Source organism: Dysidea avara, chromosome 2 (assembly GCF_963678975.1).
Source record: "Dysidea avara chromosome 2, odDysAvar1.4, whole genome shotgun sequence".
Taxonomy (NCBI): domain Eukaryota; kingdom Metazoa; phylum Porifera; class Demospongiae; order Dictyoceratida; family Dysideidae; genus Dysidea; species Dysidea avara.
Window position 1 is genome coordinate 2,815,788 of NC_089273.1, and position 18,629 is coordinate 2,834,416.

Genomic DNA, 18,629 nt, shown 5'->3' on the forward strand with positions numbered 1-18,629 from the left:
ACTAACTGCCCAAATGAAGAACAGTAAGACCAACATTTATCAATACCTTGTTTCCCGTCCACCGCCCGCATCAACTATTTGCTGCCGCATAAGTAATTATTATGTATTTCATATTTTAAAATATTTTGAAATACACTTTTTTGATCTAATATTTTCGTTGCCACGTGTATACAGTGTTGATGTATGTAAGCATTCAAATAGTAACTTTTGGTCGCCAGCTAATTCCTTGGAGTATTGTAGAACTGTGTGAAGAAGACCAGACGTTTGCTGATTTGTTTTGTGTGATAAAAACTGGCCAGTTCGATACTATTGTTGTTTCAGATGATTTGAAATGCGCCTGATTAATAAAGACTTTTGTTGGTAATAAACCTGAAGCCTTAATGATGAAACCTTAATGATGAAGCCTTAAGGTTACGGTATACCGGAAGTCATTTAAAATCCAATTAAACGCAGCCTCTACAAACTGCAGTTCTAGCACACAGACCTTACATGTTACACACTGATGTTTGATTGCAATTGAAAGAGCAAGGTATCTCCTACTATCAGCGATAAATTCAGATAAGTGAACTCTTTATTTGCTGAGTTACATCGCAAGTTACCAGCACCTTCGAAGTAACTATTTGGCGTCAACTTGCAATAAACAGAACAAGTATTAGGCCACTATTGCAACACTGGACGTTAGCACAGACTACTAGTTAGTGACCAATAGCACAGAAGACTAGGTAGCTATTAACGCAACAGAGCTATTAACAATTATAAATTTCTTGTAACCTGCAGAGTTGTGAAACATTGCCCGTACTATTCGCTACAGCCACAGAAGCCATTTCTTTACACGATAGGTCACTACTCCTACGTATATTACATAAGCCAGCACAAATACAGAGGTCTAACTCGTTAGTATACTAAAGAAAACTGACGCAGAAGTGCTCTACTCACCGTTTAGGATAACATACTAAAACCACAAATTATCCTTGCCGCCAAAACTTTGCGCGAAAGATGCGAATCGTCTTAAAGAAACATTCTTTGCCACTTTACTTACTTCTGTGAATGTCTTCTTCACTATTACTCTCTAAACAATAACGAATTTCTTCTTACTACAAAGCCACGCGCTGTAACACGCATCGTGGCCATATTGTTATTGCATAAATCTAATCGCATGATGCAATAAATGAATTCTTGTGGTAACATTATGGCTTCTTTCCCATATGGCTTCCATTAGCTGAATTTCCTGTATATGGTAACCTTAATGATGAAGTCTTAATGATGAAGCCTTAATGATGAAGCCTTAATGGTGAAGCCTTAATGATGAAGCCTTAATGATGAAGTCTTAATGATGAAGCCTTAATGATGAAGCCTTAATGGTGAAGCCTTAATGATGAAGCCTTAACGATGAAGTCTTAATGATGAAGCCTTAATGATGAAGCCTAAATGGTGACTGCACCAAATCATCATGTTTTTACGGGAGTTTGTAAAAGACGGAATAAGGAATAGCGGAATAACGGAATAACTCGCATCACAATGAACGGGCATTTATATGGCTTATGCAATGTTAGGGTGATTGTACTGTTACAGCTGTGAACTCATCCCTCGTAGATATCCTTACAATGTAGCGTGATTGTAATTGATTGCGTGTACTGTTACAGCTGTGAACTGCACTGCTTCGTCACTCATAGATGTCCTGGCGAAATGATTACTATACGCTCTTACTACTACTGTATGTAGCTAAGCTAGAATATACAGTAGTTAGCTATTAGTTTCGTTTTCGAGTCTTCATCCTTCCAGTGGAGGGATGAGCGAAACGGCTGTCACACCCCCTTTTGCTCGCGACATTGGTACCGTATTTTACATACAGTAGTAGCTAGTAAGAGCTATAATCAAATGTAATTTTGCACTTCGTAAGCGGGTACAAAAGCAACTTCAACTTGGAGACAATGGGCTACCCTTTTGTGTTAAAGTAAAAGATAAAAGAGATAGTATGTACAATGATATACTTGCTCTCATGAGAAAAATGGGTGTTCGCTGGACTGACGCATTGGAACATGGTGTGTCATTTTTGAGGTCACTTCGAGATACACTGTGGTACATAGACGGACACCACAACACCATTGCTGATAGAACACCAAAGATTCCAGAAGTATTTGCTTCCTCTGTGGGTTACAAATTGTCCAGAAGCTCACAAACACTGCAAGCGTTCAATTGAAAACCTTAATCATACTGAACTAAACCATCATGCCCTGATCCTTCAGGATAAATTACAACTAGTTGGTTTAAGAAGGAAAACTTCAAGCAGCTAAAGGAGGCTGTCACAGGTTTAATGTCATCAATTCATTCATATGCAGCATACTTAGAAGAAAAAAGCAAATACCAGAAAAGGCATCATGAATTGCTGTGCCCTTCATCGGCCACTGATTCTTCCCACACAGAATTCCTTCTGAAGATCTCTGCTAAAATTTCTTCATGTCTTGAGCCAAATGATAAAGCACTTAAGGAAATTGAACCATACACACCAGTAGCTGTGATGGATATTGCTCCAGGAGATAGAAGACGTAGATACGAGTAAGTAAATTCTAGTTACCACATGCACTACTATGATAATGTATACATGCCAGACCAATTAAGTGTGACCACTGGCATGTTACATATGTGATAAGTATATTGTATAGTGTTATGTATTTTAGGTGAATTGTGAATGTCTGTTAATATTTAGGTACATAAAGGAATTGGAAAAGGGTACTATGCCTAGCATGTTGTACACTTGTTCTTCTAAAGGAAGTGTTTTAAATCACAATCTTCTTTGGAGGTTACCAGACAGCTCTAGTCCTCAAGAATTACTCTCATTAAATCAAAAGATAATTTTAAAGTTATCTGAAGACATGCCTGTGTTTCATATGAGGGTTATGAGACGGGAATTCATCAACCACTTTGGTTGTCTCATGAACAGAACTAAGCCATACGTCCTAAGAAATATTTACAGCGAACTAATGAAAGATTGTTGTTCTGCACGAACTCTAGAGGAGAGAGAAGTGGATGCCAGAGTTCAAGAGGTACTCTCAGCAGAAGATCCAGACCTAATCATTGATTTGAGGTATTTTAATCATGGCCTTCCAACAAAGTATGCAGTAGTTTGGGAAAAATGTACCCAGTATATTTCAGAATACACTGCAGTGCATGAGAGACGTCATGGAGATACCTGTTTTATGGCTAAGGCTATATCTGTTCGTGATCAAGTTTCAAAGCTTTGCCCACCAGATACTGCTATACCATCAGAACCATGAGTAACGTTAAATTTTTGTCCACGAAATCCTCATGCTAAGGTCTCTTTGAACTACCACAGTAAACTGAATGTCAAACATGCAATTCAAAAGCGATTATTTCAAAAAGACCATCCAGATGCACATTGTTGTGCTGCACTCTTTCGCTATCAACGTGAACTAGCTGTGAAATTTCAAGAGAATTCAATCCTTGTTTCCATTGACAATAAGCATAAAATTAAGGTTGGTGAGCCGGGGTACCCTGTGGCTGCTGTTGAGCGAGGAAGACAAGTTATTGTATCAAGAACTGAAACTTTTGCAGTTGGAGACCATGACTTCACAAAATTTTCATTGATACCAAGTGTTATATTGCGAATCGACATTCCTGATAAATTTGAGGGCTCTTGGTATTCAGGCCAGGTACTAGTTGGTTTGAAAGATGCTGTATTTCAGGTCCATTACGGCATGCCACAGAACTACATTCTGTACTTAGACACAGTATTGGCTTCGGTACAGTGCTTTTTATCTACAGTGATGAAGGTCCAGACCACAGGTTAACTTATGTGTCTGTTCAGTTGTCTTTAATAACTTTATTTTTGAATCTGAATCTTGATTTTTTGGTAGCATGCAGAACCGCACCAAATCATTCCTGGAAGAGTCCAGTTGAAAGAGTAATGTCTCTGCTAAACATAGGGCTTCAGTGTATAGGGATTATGAGATCAAAAATCTCAGATGAGACTGAGGAAAAAATTAAGAACTGCAACATCTTAAAACAGTTAAGAGAAAAGGTTGGATCCAAACAGGGTGAAGTGGCTTTGTTTTTAAAACCATGCACTGATATGTTGAATGATATATTTAAGAGATTGGAATTGAAAAAAAAGGTTTTGAAATATTTGAATCTGCGACTGGAGAAGATTTCTGGTCAGTTCTACTTTCATTGACCATACACTTACCTCTGATACTACTACAAAGAAAGCTCTGAAAAGCAAAGCAGATATATGTGCATTCATTAAGCACTGTTGTCAGATTCGGCACTATTCCTTTCAAGTAATGAAATGTGGAAACACTTCTTGTCTGATTTGTAAGCCAGTTCGCCTTGATTTAGACATATTTAAATCACTACACTACTTACCAGATCCAGTTCCTGGTGATGATGGCCATTATAAAAGCTTTGAAGAACTCTATGGGACTATCACAACTGAACAATATATACCTTCTTTGAGTATTCAACAAGAAAACCTACAAGAGAGATAATTGGATTTATCCCTAGCCAACAGCATGTTTTAAAAATATTGGTGTGTTAGTACAATGTGAGGAATGTGACAAGTGGCGTCTCATCTTTTGTAAGCACAAACTTACACATCAAGAGGTTTCTAATCTTGAGGAAGAGAGTGTCTATACTTGTGGGGTTTTATTTTCTGATTTGGAGCTCTCTGGAAGACTAAAGAATGTTTGTGTGAAAGATCACAGGTGTACCGATCCAATAGAAAAATTGTACTACTCTTGTGGTTTTGAACCAATTTGTTTTAACTGTGGATGTGGTTTAATCTCTACTGGTGGTGATTCTACTTTCCTACTTATGTGTGATGAATGTAAGGAATCAGGGGTCAATCCCATCAAAAATTCTACCACCAAAGAAAAGTAAACCCTTTTTTACGTATGTAGTTATATTCAGTTTTATAGCAAACCCTCTTTTACATGTGTAGCTACTTTATGTTCAGTTTTATAGTAAACCCTCTTTCAAGCATGCAGCTACACGTTTTATGACAATAATGAATTTTAATTAAATAATAATAATAACCTCCCGCCCTCCCCTGCTTGATGCTTTTTACAGGACGGGAAACAAGGTATTGATAAATGTTGGCCTAAGAGAAGCACCTCTGTAGTCAATCCAGTCACTACGAAAATACAGACAATTTGTGTGCTCCAACTATCAATTACTGTATTGATAGTGCACACTTTCACCTATTTTCAGCCCATTACACAGCATTGCAAAAAAAGAGCAGTACTAGAAGTTCCTCTCAATCCAGTTACCATGGAAAATAGGGACAATTCCTGTTTACAAACGTAGGGAAGCCATGCATCTCACTACCGTGAATCGACACCTTGGGCTGTCAGCAAAAATAAACGGAGGACAAAGATAAGTCCCTGATGCATACATTGTATGTACTGCTGTATGGCATGCCTTGCAACGAAGCAAAGCCGAACAGTGAAAAAATCAAGCCCACAGCCTCAGCCATTACCTTAAGGAATGAGGTACAGTATAGCACTGTATAATGGGCTGAACATATGTAGCTGAAAGCAAAGTGTAATGGCCGCCTCACTTTCCAGTTAGTAATTCATAACTGGGGCATCCATTCAGATGAAAAGTTTAAAACACATGCCGAATCAAGCCATGCAAATATGAATGGGGTATCTACCTGAGGTGGTCCAGTTCAATTCAATGTGACTCACATCAGCATGTAAACAGTTGTGACCTTGCAGTTCAATTTAACTTTAATAAACGGAATAAAGGTATGGACAGTTACAGCTAAAATGGCGACTGTAATGATGAAATGAAGTAATTACAGCAAAGTATTTAGGCGACGATACAGAAAGACACCCTCTAGAACTACACTAGGACTCAAAGCAAACATGTACATGTACAAGTCAACAGTTAACTAACTACACAGAGTTGAGAGTAGTCTCCAACACCGAGGCCAACATTTACGCAAGAGTTCATCATGCCTGCTAGCCTGGCAAAATAGAGAGCACAAATCCTCAATCAACAATGTTTAGTTTGATACAATTTATGATTATGGGTTTAAGTTTTTACACATTGGAGTGGGCTTGGCCTTCGTAACATAAACGGGGCTGAAAAATTGATCTCGATTGCACTGAAGCGATCCCATCCAGAGTGATCTGCAGTATAAACACATGGAGAGATATTCACTTTCAAATCTACCAGTAATATTGGTATGAATTCCATTAGGCTATGAGGGAAGCCAAACATCAGGTCTTTGGTATTATGTGTTGATGGTTTGGTGGTGACCACAAGTCCTGCCTAACAGTAAACTGTGAGGTTTCAGGCTACACTGTAGAGCCAACCATTACTTGTATCAACTGTGTAGCAGTTAGCAAAATGAATTTAACCTGTTAGCCATGAATAACTTTTACTTGTGGTATATCTCCAACTTTGGATAATAACTACAGATTAACAGTTGACTGTTTTAACACAAATAAACATTACCGGCTTGGTTAAAATGTGTATTAGTAGATTACCAAGATACTGTGAAATACCGGATACCAGGGTATTTTCTCAATACCGGATATACCTGGGCAAAAATACAATACTGTCAGTACTAATCCTAGTACAAAGTATCTTGTGTCCCATTCCCACATCTCACCAAACTGTACATTACAACACTTAAACTAGAAAACCGGATTATGATTTAAATAAAACAACAACAATTAAAAACGTACAATACTTAAAGATTAATACACATACAAGATTAATACACATACATGATTTCAAACAGTGATACAGTATCTCATGATATGTTCATCCAGTCTCTTAGAAATAAAGATATTATTAATTGGCAAGGACAAGAGGAACAACCTGTATTATAACAATAACTACACACATGGCACAAAGAAAGGTACAACACCTCCACCCATAGCACATCACTACACACACAATGTACACAGAACACACAACACTCCCTAGTTTATGTCATCACCATAGACACAGTACAACTCAACACTAACAGTACAAAAGATATGGGACACTACAATTATGTCAGCACAGGTCAAGAGATAAACAGATTAACACCTTAGTGATATTCATAACAACAAGCTGACTGTACGTGAACACTTCTGTACCATAATAATACACACAGACAGACGGACGGACAGACAGACACAGTTACATACATTATTGTGTTACTTGTACATGAAGTGATCTTCTTTCTTCTTAGTAGAGGAAGAAGTGTCTCTCTGTTTTCAGCCTGATACTAGTATTGACTGGCTTGTCACCGAGAAACCTGAATGTGTCCTGTAAAATAGTGTTAACTGTATGTGAAACACTTGAATACATGTTAAATACATCAAGTATATACAAATGGCGACGTAGTCTTATGATAATAACACAATTTCAACAGTGACTGTTCCATTAGAATAACTCTGCAACACAGCTCTAACAACACACACTCACACACACAACACACACACGCGCGCACACACACACGCGCGCGCACACACACGCACATACAGCCCAAATTGTGAACATACACATTTTTGTTGACTGCAATAAAGCGAGTACAGAGAGGAACCTTAGAAAAAAGAAAATTTTACAGATCAAGAATTCTTTAAAATTTTGCTACTACATATCAACAGACACACCAACAGACACACAACTTCACACTCTACACAACTCATCACATTATTTCGTTGCTACAATACTGGACCTTGTTAGGCCTTAAAAATTCTGTCACTTCATTACAACATACAAGGAGTATTATTCCTCTGGTATACACTGGACACTTTGATACACTAAGATGTGAGCAGTAATTGTGGGTTTGAGTTTGTGTGTGTTATGATGAGGTGGAGTTATTAACAACATGTCATTTGTACCAGAGGAATTTGTTTGTCATTTGTTTTTTTTTGAAGCAACAAAACTCTTGTAATGTTATGATGTCCAGTATTCCTTTTGTGTATATCACACTAGTAGTGTTATGTGTGGTGGTGACGACTTTCACATCAACAGTAACAGTGGTCATCAATGATTACAATACAATCGTTTTTGTACGATATATTAATTTCAACAGGTAGTATGAATATGTTTAAAACAAATATTTTTGTTAGTGCTCCGTAGTGTATGTGGTCCTGTCCTACCCCCCTGAGCTTGTCTTATTAAGGAGGTGGTAATATAAGGTTTCACTGTACTAATATTATAGAATACACTAAAACACTTTGTTGTTACAGGCCCACAAGCTGTTGACAAGATACAACAACAAACAATAGTGTCAGTTATACAATCACTCAGGACCACCACTTTGGTTAGGTACCACAATACAACACCTTCACATGACTACATTCAACCATAGATATACGACTCTTAATAGGGATTGGAAATGGCGTCACACACCCAGTATACTACTTGTACATTTGACATCACCAGGTAGATGTACAAGGCACATTTCGCTTGCTACCGCTTTGAAGAGCATGAGAAGACTAACACTTCTTATTGTAGACTATTACTGTAGGTTTTGTATAATATGAAAGTTCTGTAAGGTTGAATGCAGAGGAGGTTGGACACGTTTTAAGCACCACCAAATATTATTGCCATTAATTGCATTATTTTATTTGGTACTTCACGTGGCCCTCAATAGTCTCAATACAAAAAATACAAATGGTGGAGCAGAGTGGGGTAGAGTGGGGTAGACTTGATAATCAGATCACTCTTCACGTTTCATGAAGAAATACTTTTGTTTTGTTAAAGCGCTTAGAACTTAGGTGAAATTTCTAAACCATTTTTTCGCACACATAACTTTGCCTGACTAATCTCATATGTATTTGTAGACAGAAATCACGACGTCTCACTGAATTGTATCGAGACTTCACTTCATAAAACAGACTTTCGTAAAATTTGTTTTAGCGGTGCTTAAGCTTAGGTTGAATGATACAAGCTGCTTTGGTGGAAGCCATTGAATGGCCTTTCCCACAAAAGAAACTTGTTATATCGTGCTATTTTGTTATCATCTCTACACCAAGGTACCTGTAGCCTCTACACACACTTCCTGGTATCAATGGTATATGGCTTTTAGAACACTTTTGGCCATTAGAATTGAACAGAACGGTTAGTAAGTCATACCCCTGGTTTAAATACTGCACATTCCTTAGTTACAACATTGCTTGGTGCTGTAATACCCTAATGTTTCTGTTCTTTAACTCTGCACGGTTGTTGTGTAGCACAACTATTTGTCTATCAAGCATTAATCTAATGCCCAAGCCATTGAACAAAGCTAGTAATACTGTGACACACTTTGTTAACGGGTCCTAACCCCTCTCACAAAACCTGCAAAACTCCCATCAATGGCCAATAATTTAGTATGCGGTACAAATTACAGGAGACACATTCCCATTCAAAACATGGCTATTTTAGGCATGTGACGCCATTTCCAATCCCTTTTAAGAGTCGTATATCTATGATTCAACATGTATACTTGATGAACAGTACATAATGCATAGACCAGTAACACCATAACATTGTGATGAGTAATAATGACCATATTTAACTTGAATAACATTTAAGGCTTGTGAGCAGCAATTTGTAACCTCAGTTGGTATAGTGACTAAACCTTATCCTCTAGTTTACCAACCTACACACTTAGTAATCAGGAGTGAGTAAGTTAGCCTAGCTCACATCCAAATAAGGTGATGAGTTATGCAGAGAGAGTGCCCATATATGGCTTTGTTAAGTAAGCAATGCTCAATATCTAACCATATCTAGCCACATCGCTGCCTACTCATACAGCAATCATGATCAATGTCGCTTAGCCACCATTTGACTTGCAAAATCACTCTTCAGCTGGTAAAAATATTTTAATTTTACTAACCTTCTGACCCTGTACTTGGCTGAATTTGGCCCAAGAAACAAAAGATTCAGTTGAAGTGGCCTAGTTACAGGTTGTACATCTTGCAGGACATCCATGGTTACAAAGGATTGATGGGATAAAGCAATTCCACTATTGACAAAACTGTCTGTATGGTTCATCTCAATTCCTACAATATAATACAAAATAAAAGTAGTTCTCAATATAGAACTAAAGTATTAATTCTATATAACATTGTAGTTCTATATTCACAGGTCAAACACTGATCAACACTTCAAATAACAGATCAAGGTGATACGTTGTCCAGTCAAGACTGCAAGGACTTTGACAGTGGTAGTAAAGCAACCTATAGCTCATATCATCACCTTGTATTGTATATAGTGTACTTCCCCAACAAACATATTGGTCTGTTTACAAGCCGGGACTATAAGAAAAAAACAACGACTAATACTAAACATCTGAGTGACATGTTACTGTACAATAGACTTTAAATTGACCAGCTACTGAAAGTGATTTAGGCCACAATTTGGTGATCTTCTGTTTCTCATGAGTACCCACATGTATTTTCACTGCCACAGATATTTCCCCTATTATTACAGATTAATCATTATTTGTCTGAACAACAAAATATTGAGGTTAGTTTTCAAGATTGCCACACCTGTACAGCAGCTACTGTACCTCGTGTACTGTGCAAGTAATGTTTATTGGGGTGTCAGATTTGTGAAGTGAGCCCTTCATCATTATAATGTTTACAGAATTTTGCAAGCAAAAAGTGTCAAACAGTGCCACTGTGCTTGTTAGTGGAGCTGACAGTACATCAGAAATTGTCCAGTATCTTGTCATAGCCTAGCAATTGTAGCATGTAGTGTGATAATGACCCACCCGCCCGCACACCAGCCTCGCACCTGCCTGTACTCCACTTTTTTAATCTTCTGATGAGAAACTGAAAATCATCAAATAGTTGCCTTATGAACGAGAGTAGTCTCGCGTGACCAGACCACTTTTTCTCTTTATCACTGGGTACGGAGAAACAATGACAAAGTGAAAAAAAAGTGGTCCGCGGTTTGAGACTACTCCAGGTGGGCTAACAAAACATATTTAACAGACCAATTGGAGGATTATACATCCCGTACAAACACATCACAAACACTTACTACACGTGATCATTTTTGGTATCGTTCCTACTCTCGCTCCTTATGCTGCGTTCCTGTTAACCATTTTGCCTGCTTCACTTCCCCACGAATATCCACCAGTCATCGTATACCCTCCGTATATTACCTACACCAGTCGCGTGATTTTGGTAGTGGTTGTCCTTGCCGATAGCTGATAGTCACTCTATAACAGGTGTTTGTGTGTGTTGTGTAGTATATTATTGATTCTTGTTCGTGTTCGTGTTGTGTCCTCGGGCGAGGCCACTTAGCAACGCACAATTTCCGGTCCTGACATGCTATCTATGCAGATAGGTATACCGTGGGTAATGCGCCTATCAATTGTAACCCCCAGTACCCCCACTACGGGATCCATAGGGGGTTTATACGGGGGTTCACCTACAAAGTTACCCCCAGTAGTGGGGCTTTTGACACAAGCATTTTATAGCAATCCAATTGTGTAACTATGTTTAGTTAAATCGCGTGACGTTGACCCGTCAGTAGCCAGCGAACCGGCGTTGATCATGGAGTGGGGGAATACCTCGGGGGAATATAGGTGGTAGGTAGGGGATTAGACAAACACTTAGGCCCCAGTAGTGGGGTTATTGCTCTTGCAGGGTGTCAAATCCCCACATGGCCCTTACTGGGGGGGTAGGGGCCTAACATTGATAGGTGCATAACAGCTAGTAAAGATCAGTATACTCGGGAATTTAATCACATTGCACTTGTCTTATGAAATAATCAGATAATTATAGTGAGTAGTGACTATTTAATAGCCGGCACTGGGTGTCTCAGTGGCCCAGATTTTAAGTTGAGAGCCCTGAATTTCTTAATATTTAAATCAGAGAAAGAGCTGACAATGTTGTTGTCTAGCTTGTACAGTGAAGCACACAGTAACATGATAGCTCTTATGCACATAATTATGTAGCTGTATCCCAGTACAGGCCAGTGGCGGATCTAGGAATTTTCAGAGGAGGTTTCAGGTTCAGGTAGTTCAGTTTCAATAACTGTGATCCCAGACTGAGAAGTGCATAGCTAGTCCACCTGGGGTGAATGTTAACTCAGTCTGGATAGCTCAGTGGCCTGGTGGCTACTTAGATCTATAAACTAGCTAGCAATGAATCAGTAAAAATCACTCTACAACATTGTTTCATACTTGAATCTGGCCATCGCAGAAAGTTTTGTCTATGCTTGTGCTCATCAAAACGACAATTGTTTTTAGAGCCGCTTAACACGCTTAAACGTTGTAATAACTTTTTCACTGATTTCAAAGGCAAAAGTACAATGTTTGGCCAGTAATAAAAGGTCCCAATGTAATACACTATGTATAACTGTTGGTGATTTTATCACCCACACGAATCGTATATAAATTTGGGGCGCGTGCACCATTTTCAGAGGGGTTTCAGCTAAAACCATTACAACCCCCTGTATCCACCACTACAGGCTGATCATGACCAGTGGTTATAAAAGTGGACATACTACTCATTCCTTTCTGTGTTGTGTGATATGTAGGAGTATTATAGCTTAGGTATACTCTAATGAATAAATGAATGTGAACGATCTCATCTATTGATCACATGCTCCACATTACCTTAAAGATTATAGCTATAATTCCCATTATATGTTTTTCACTATTAACCCTTAAAGCCACATAAAACTTTTCAAAAAATACATGCACCACATGCACATAAGCCGTTATAGTGGACATTGATATTGATTGATTGATAACTCATATATGGAAGGTCACATATACTTGTAATTAAGATGTTTGAAATGCTGACATCACAAAGAATAAAATGGTGTCAAAGTTTTACCGATTCTAATACTACTTTGCCAATTATGCTGATTGAAACACAGGGATGTAAATTTGTATAATCTTTTAGAGAAGAAGATACAGTATCTTTGACGCTTATAAACATTGTGGGCTCTAGTCTTGTAAAATGTGTCCGTCGATTTACAAGTTGATATGGTCCAGTATCGCTTTCAGCAAGTCCCTCAAGATTATTGTGAAATGTTCGAGTGAGCTGATGGCGATTCTTGCTGATTGAGGATAGATTTTTAACTGAAACCAAACGAAGAAGACCATGAAACACATAGAGAAACAGTACGAACTGTTTTATTATTGATAATCCCTAAAGCAGACCCCATATTTTGCTTTCAAGAACTCCTCTGCGCTAATACTGCCCATTGTCTCATTTATGCATATTGGAATTGATTGGCATGCAATGTAGGGATTTAGTTCATATTGATAAAATCTGCATTAACATAATGATGAAAGAGATTTATTCATGATTAGCATTATGATTATAGAATTATTTTAGTAAACCTGCCATCCTCCCTCCTACCCCCCCCCCCCCCCCCCCCCCCCCCCAATCAGTGCCTGTTACTGTTATAGGAATGTACCAATACCACATTTTACATCCGGTACTGATATCCAATATTTATTGTCTATTTCCAGTACAGGTTTTTTATGTCATATAACACAGCCGATACTTAAAGTTGAACTGGTGTGCATTACAGCATAAGAGTATGTAGGATGATCACTATGGCTGTGTTAACAGTATAAGTATAGTTATCGTGATGAAAACTGTAAAAAATGCAATAGAAATTAAAGTTTGTAGCATCCTAAAGGAAGCATGTCAGGTTGTACTAAAGGCACTTTTGGATTTGATTATACTTAACCATTATAGCCAAGGCACCATGAAGGTATTGTGAAGCTGGTTTCTGTTTTATTCTATTTTTTATTTGTGACTCATATAGTACTACCATATTGTACGATAAACAGTCACACTAGTTAAACTGCTCTAGTCAGGTAGAATAATGGAGCTAAATTATTTAACCGATTACTAAAAGACTGTATACAGTAATTCCAACTGGTTGGAAATAGTCTCTTATAACTGCAGTTCGCAAGGGTGATGATTGTGATGACCTCAGCAATTATAGGCCCATATCTGTGATTCCTGTCCTTGTCAAAGCATTAGAAAAGATTGTATCAATTCAGTTTAGTTGATACTTGGAGCAAAACAAATTACTTCATCCTCACCAAGGTGTGGAAAATCAGCAGAGGACATCTTGCTTTATGTTGTACATCATATATGTAGATGGAGGGAAAGTAGTGTGTGCTGCTTTTCTTGAGTTTCATAAAGCATTTGACTAATTGACTTCCTTGACTACTGTTTACTATTGGAAAGAATCAACAATCTTGGTGTTATAACTTCTGTACTATCTTGGTTTCAAAACTATTTAAGTGATAGAGATCATAAGTGCTGTTATAAGTCTTCAGAATGGAGAGAAATGAAAGGTGGGATTCCTCAAGCAATGTACTGGGACCATTGTTATTGTTGATATACATGAATGATCTACCTTTACAGGTTACTGATATGGGCCAGTATGTTGATGATACAACATTTGTTTGTAGTGGAGCTACTCCTTCCATTACAGCAGCTTCCATGAACACACACAGTTAGATCTGATACATAACTGGATCTGTAAAATGAGATTAAACTGACAAAATGTGTCACATGATTCAAATTTGGATCTAAAAAGTTTTCATCATATCAGTAGTAGATAATTCTAACCTGAAATCAGTACATAAACAAAAGTACTTGTGTGTGTTGTTTTTGACTGTATGTTATCATGAACCTACCATGTATCTCAAGTTTGTAACAAAATGTCATACTATCATTTTAGTTGTCACAAACATTGTCTGAATGCTGACCTGCTCATATCAAACGATTTTGTACTGAACGCGAAACACTGCAATCTCCGTGACATTTCCGGATTTTTTTGCTAAACAAGAATGGCTACCAGGTCACACTATTCCGTCCCTAAGAGAGATTATCGTGAATTAGCTGATGTAACTGTGCCGAAAAGGTCTATAGTATCACGTCCGTTGTCATTTACTAAAAGCAATGGAAGAAGTGATGACAGTTCATCTGAGAAACTTTACCGTTTGAGAGTAATATAAGCCGATAGTGAACGTGGCCATGTTAAAGTTTGATGCATAGGCTATGGAGCTGAGTGGGATGAATGGAGATCTCTTGACGATATTGTGGAACTGAGAAATTCGTCTAGTTCAGATGAAGCCACTACTACCACCCCAGTACCATCTGAAGGTCGGTTTTGTTTTTATAATGAACTGAGGAACAACATAAAGTCAATGTTGGTTGCCAAGAGGAAAGGTGACCCAGTTTGCACCATAGTCATGAATTTTGACAAGGTTTATTTTAAAGGACTTATAAGGCGTAGTGTAAAGACCAATGGGAGGCGAAATAGAGATGTGTACCAGTTGAGCAGCTTGTCAAAGCTGGATGATATCTTGGGAGAAAGGTGGTATGTACGCGGGCTTAATGCTAATGGAGACTTTTGTTATGTCCAGCCAAAAGCAGTGAAATACTACTTTAAAAATGCAAAATGAAAGGTTGACTATCAGATGCAAGCAGATGGGTTACTACGCAAGTATGTATTTGGTGGGAATTCTCAACTGGTCTTTTATTTCATCTGTTGTGATGGTACTGTAGCAGACTGGGATCATGTACTTAAGTCATGTCAGTAACTTCATAATTTGACTTAATTGTATTACAACTGTACAAGTGATAATATAAAACATATAATATTGTATGTACAATCAAGCACTATCATTGTTTTGGGAACATGTTCGACGGTTGTGATTAGACTGTTGACATATTCCACATAACTGAACTCTTTTGAACGAATGCAATCAGGATTAAAGGTTAGTTCTTCAGTGCGATTTAGTTTAAGCAGAAGTTGATGTAAGGAACTGATGTCACGGTGGTTTGTAGATCTAAAGTAACTTTTTGTTATGTTGTCATTTAATTTTTCAAACCCTTGTTGACTAAATGAGGTGATGCTTCCATAAAGCTTCAGAAATTCAGGGATGTGACTTACTAACACATGTAGGTATGGAGTAACATTCTCAGTCTGGTAAACGGAGGTAAAAGTGATATCCACTGAATCAAATCATGTTTAAGGTTACTTAATTGTGTACTAGTTAAAGTTGTGGGTAATTGAAGTGTTTTGTAAATGTTGTAAAATTGTCCCCAAATCTTGTTTACATCAGTAACTTTTGGCAAGTCTGGAAATATATCACTGAAGTCAATATTGTTGAATACTCAAACTTTCTCAGGGCCAGTTAAGTCCCTCCATTTCAATACTTTAGACTCCTTATCTTGATATGTGTGAAAGGATACTTTGCAATCCTCATTCAAAAACGTGATGTACTTGTCAATATGTAACGTATTTTTATTGATGCCATCTAGACGTCTCAACTCCACAATAAGCAAATTAGTCAGAACATCTGACACCCTCAGAAATAAATATAATATATTGGGAACCACATGGTCTATCGGTATGGACGGAAATAAAAGCTGCCAAATACAACTACACTTTTCTTCGTTGTACTTTTTTGTTTTAGGCAATAATGAACCTTTGCTGATACTTGCAATTGTCCTAGCTCCTTCATCCTCATTTTGTACAGACCAAACTTTAGTCATATCATGTCTGTCTTTGGAGGGACAGTTACACCATATGCAAGAAAATCTGGTGTTAGCAGCTTCAATACTTGTGGTTATGGCTATAAGTATTTTTAATCTGCGGTAAAGAACCATTCAATTGCAAATTGATGGGCACCTACTTTTATTGACTGTGTCTGTTATATTTCATCTGAAATTTTCACTAAAGATGCTGCTAAAGTGTCATAATTTTCTGTTGTATTTAGAATTGCAACAGTGTGATTTCCACTGGGGGAATTTGGAGAAGCAACTTCTCTAAGAATTGTAAATGCAATTACAACAAAATGCATACTTTGACTGATGCGAGTGCCATCACCTGTGATTATTACTCAAACAACTAAATATTCTGTAAATGAAGGGTCACTTTCTACCAAGTGAGAAATCACCTTACATATCCGATTTCTTATGGACTGTTGGACTCCCAAACCTCTTCCTGGGGTAGGGCAGATGGAGGTCTTCTTATCTAGTTTCTTAGCTTCTTCGATAATAGAGCGAGCTTGGAAGAGAGGGATTTGCCATGGAAAATTCATGATATGTCTCATTAGAAATTTTATACCATTCCTTAATGTAGAGTGTCTTCTGTACAATGCTATTTTCAGTCGCTTCTTTTTCTTCAACCGTCTGAGTTGCTTTTCCATTTCTGTCAACAGTCATAGTTTCTCCAGTGGTCTTATTCATGAAGCTTACTTTAGTAGGTGTAAAATGATTATCTTCTGCAAATGACAGTGCTTCCTTTACATCATTGGCAAACTTTCTTTTTTACTCTTTCGTACTGAGGGGTATACTTTTCCCAGCTTTTGTCATTTTTAGGAGTACGAGTGTCTCCACTCTGAACTATTTTTGCTGCAAGCTTTTTGTTACACTTTCTAACACATTTTTAATTTATCATTGACTTCTTTGACTTTTTCTTCTAGTTTGGCAAACTTCTGATGAAATGACTGAACAATCAAGTGGTCAGGGTTTCGTTTCCTATTGGTTGGAATAATTTCAGTATCCTTTAACTCGAGTAACCATTTTGTTTCTTTCCAATTGTCTAACGATTTAGCACATCCAGTTCCTCCTGCTGTTTGAATAGCTTTTCCCATTCTTGCTAATTTAGATATAAGCAAAGCTCTCAACCTGTCTGTTATCAGCACATCACAATGGTAATGGTTGAAAAGTTTCACAATCACCCTTTCAATCAATAGTTGTTTATCACTTAACTTCTGCTTACTGCAAAATTTTGCCTCGGAACCATCCGATAGGTCACACTGAGGAAGACCATATTTATTTGGATGGCTAATTCTATACAAATAGTGGCTATAAAGAACAAAACAGAATCATAATAAAGTCACACAATACAAAATAAATAATTATTAGAACCATTAATATAGCTAGTGCATAGACAATAAGAGGAAACGCCTACTGCCCTAAATAAAATCAGGACCAAGATAAATGCTCTGCAGCATTATCTTACGTACAAAACTACCCAGATACAATTGCCATTGAAGTAGGAACGCTAAAATAACCCACTTACTTGTCAATGTTCAATGAGCAAACTTCTGTGGAGTGTCATGGACTGTATGTTGACTTACATAACGAAAAAGCAGACATTATCGCTCAGCATAAAAAAAAGTCTTCGTAACTAAGATACGCTTCAGACATCAATAGTCGTAATTCCTGCCGTATTTACTGTTAGTCTCATTCCTAACGAAATATTTTCATCAATAAAGGGAGGTTGTTGAAACCCACAATTGAAATTTGTATTGTAATGACTGACACCTGTAATGAGAACAAAGCGAAAAGCGGATATTACAGATACGAGTATTGCTTTTATTCCAATGTAGACATGACATAAAAATGCTTGTGAGTTAGTGTCCAGTCATTTTGTGTGAAAATATATTGTACATAATTTGCTATTTAGTGCCACAAACGAAAAAACTATTACAACTTAAGTTGATTTGATTTGATTTTTTGTTTAAACTCATGACATTCGGCATAGCTGTTCTTCCACGTCAGAGTACACATACAAATACACAAGTACAAAACTGAAAAACATACAAGACATGACACATACAAAGCAATACATTTAAATAATACACAAATTAACTATTATTTGTCATACAG

The 18,629-nt window shown here is 37.5% G+C and overlaps 1 protein-coding gene, 1 long non-coding RNA gene and 1 pseudogene across 3 annotated transcripts in view; 2 read left to right on the plus strand and 1 right to left on the minus strand.

Annotated features, from left to right (window-relative positions):
* Nucleotides 1-11,132, minus strand: part of LOC136246446 (deleted in lung and esophageal cancer protein 1-like) — a 24,233-nt gene extending 13,101 nt beyond the window's left edge. The window contains exons 1-4 of one of the 2 annotated variants that reach the window (XM_066037924.1): nucleotides 10,999-11,132; nucleotides 9,848-10,013; nucleotides 7,164-7,284; nucleotides 6,481-6,565 (exon numbers count right to left, since the gene is read on the minus strand). The gene's annotated coding sequence lies outside the window, so the exon portion shown is untranslated. The remainder of the gene's footprint in view (nucleotides 1-6,480; nucleotides 6,566-7,163; nucleotides 7,285-9,847; nucleotides 10,014-10,998) is intronic. The other variant, XM_066037926.1, reaches the window with a different exon arrangement.
* Nucleotides 2,009-4,896, plus strand: LOC136246349 (uncharacterized; annotated as a pseudogene).
* Nucleotides 11,095-18,629, plus strand: part of LOC136246457 (uncharacterized) — a 17,334-nt gene continuing 9,799 nt past the window's right edge. Inside the window, exon 1 of the long non-coding RNA XR_010696432.1 lies at nucleotides 11,095-11,188. This is a non-coding gene — a long non-coding RNA (uncharacterized lncRNA). The remainder of the gene's footprint in view (nucleotides 11,189-18,629) is intronic.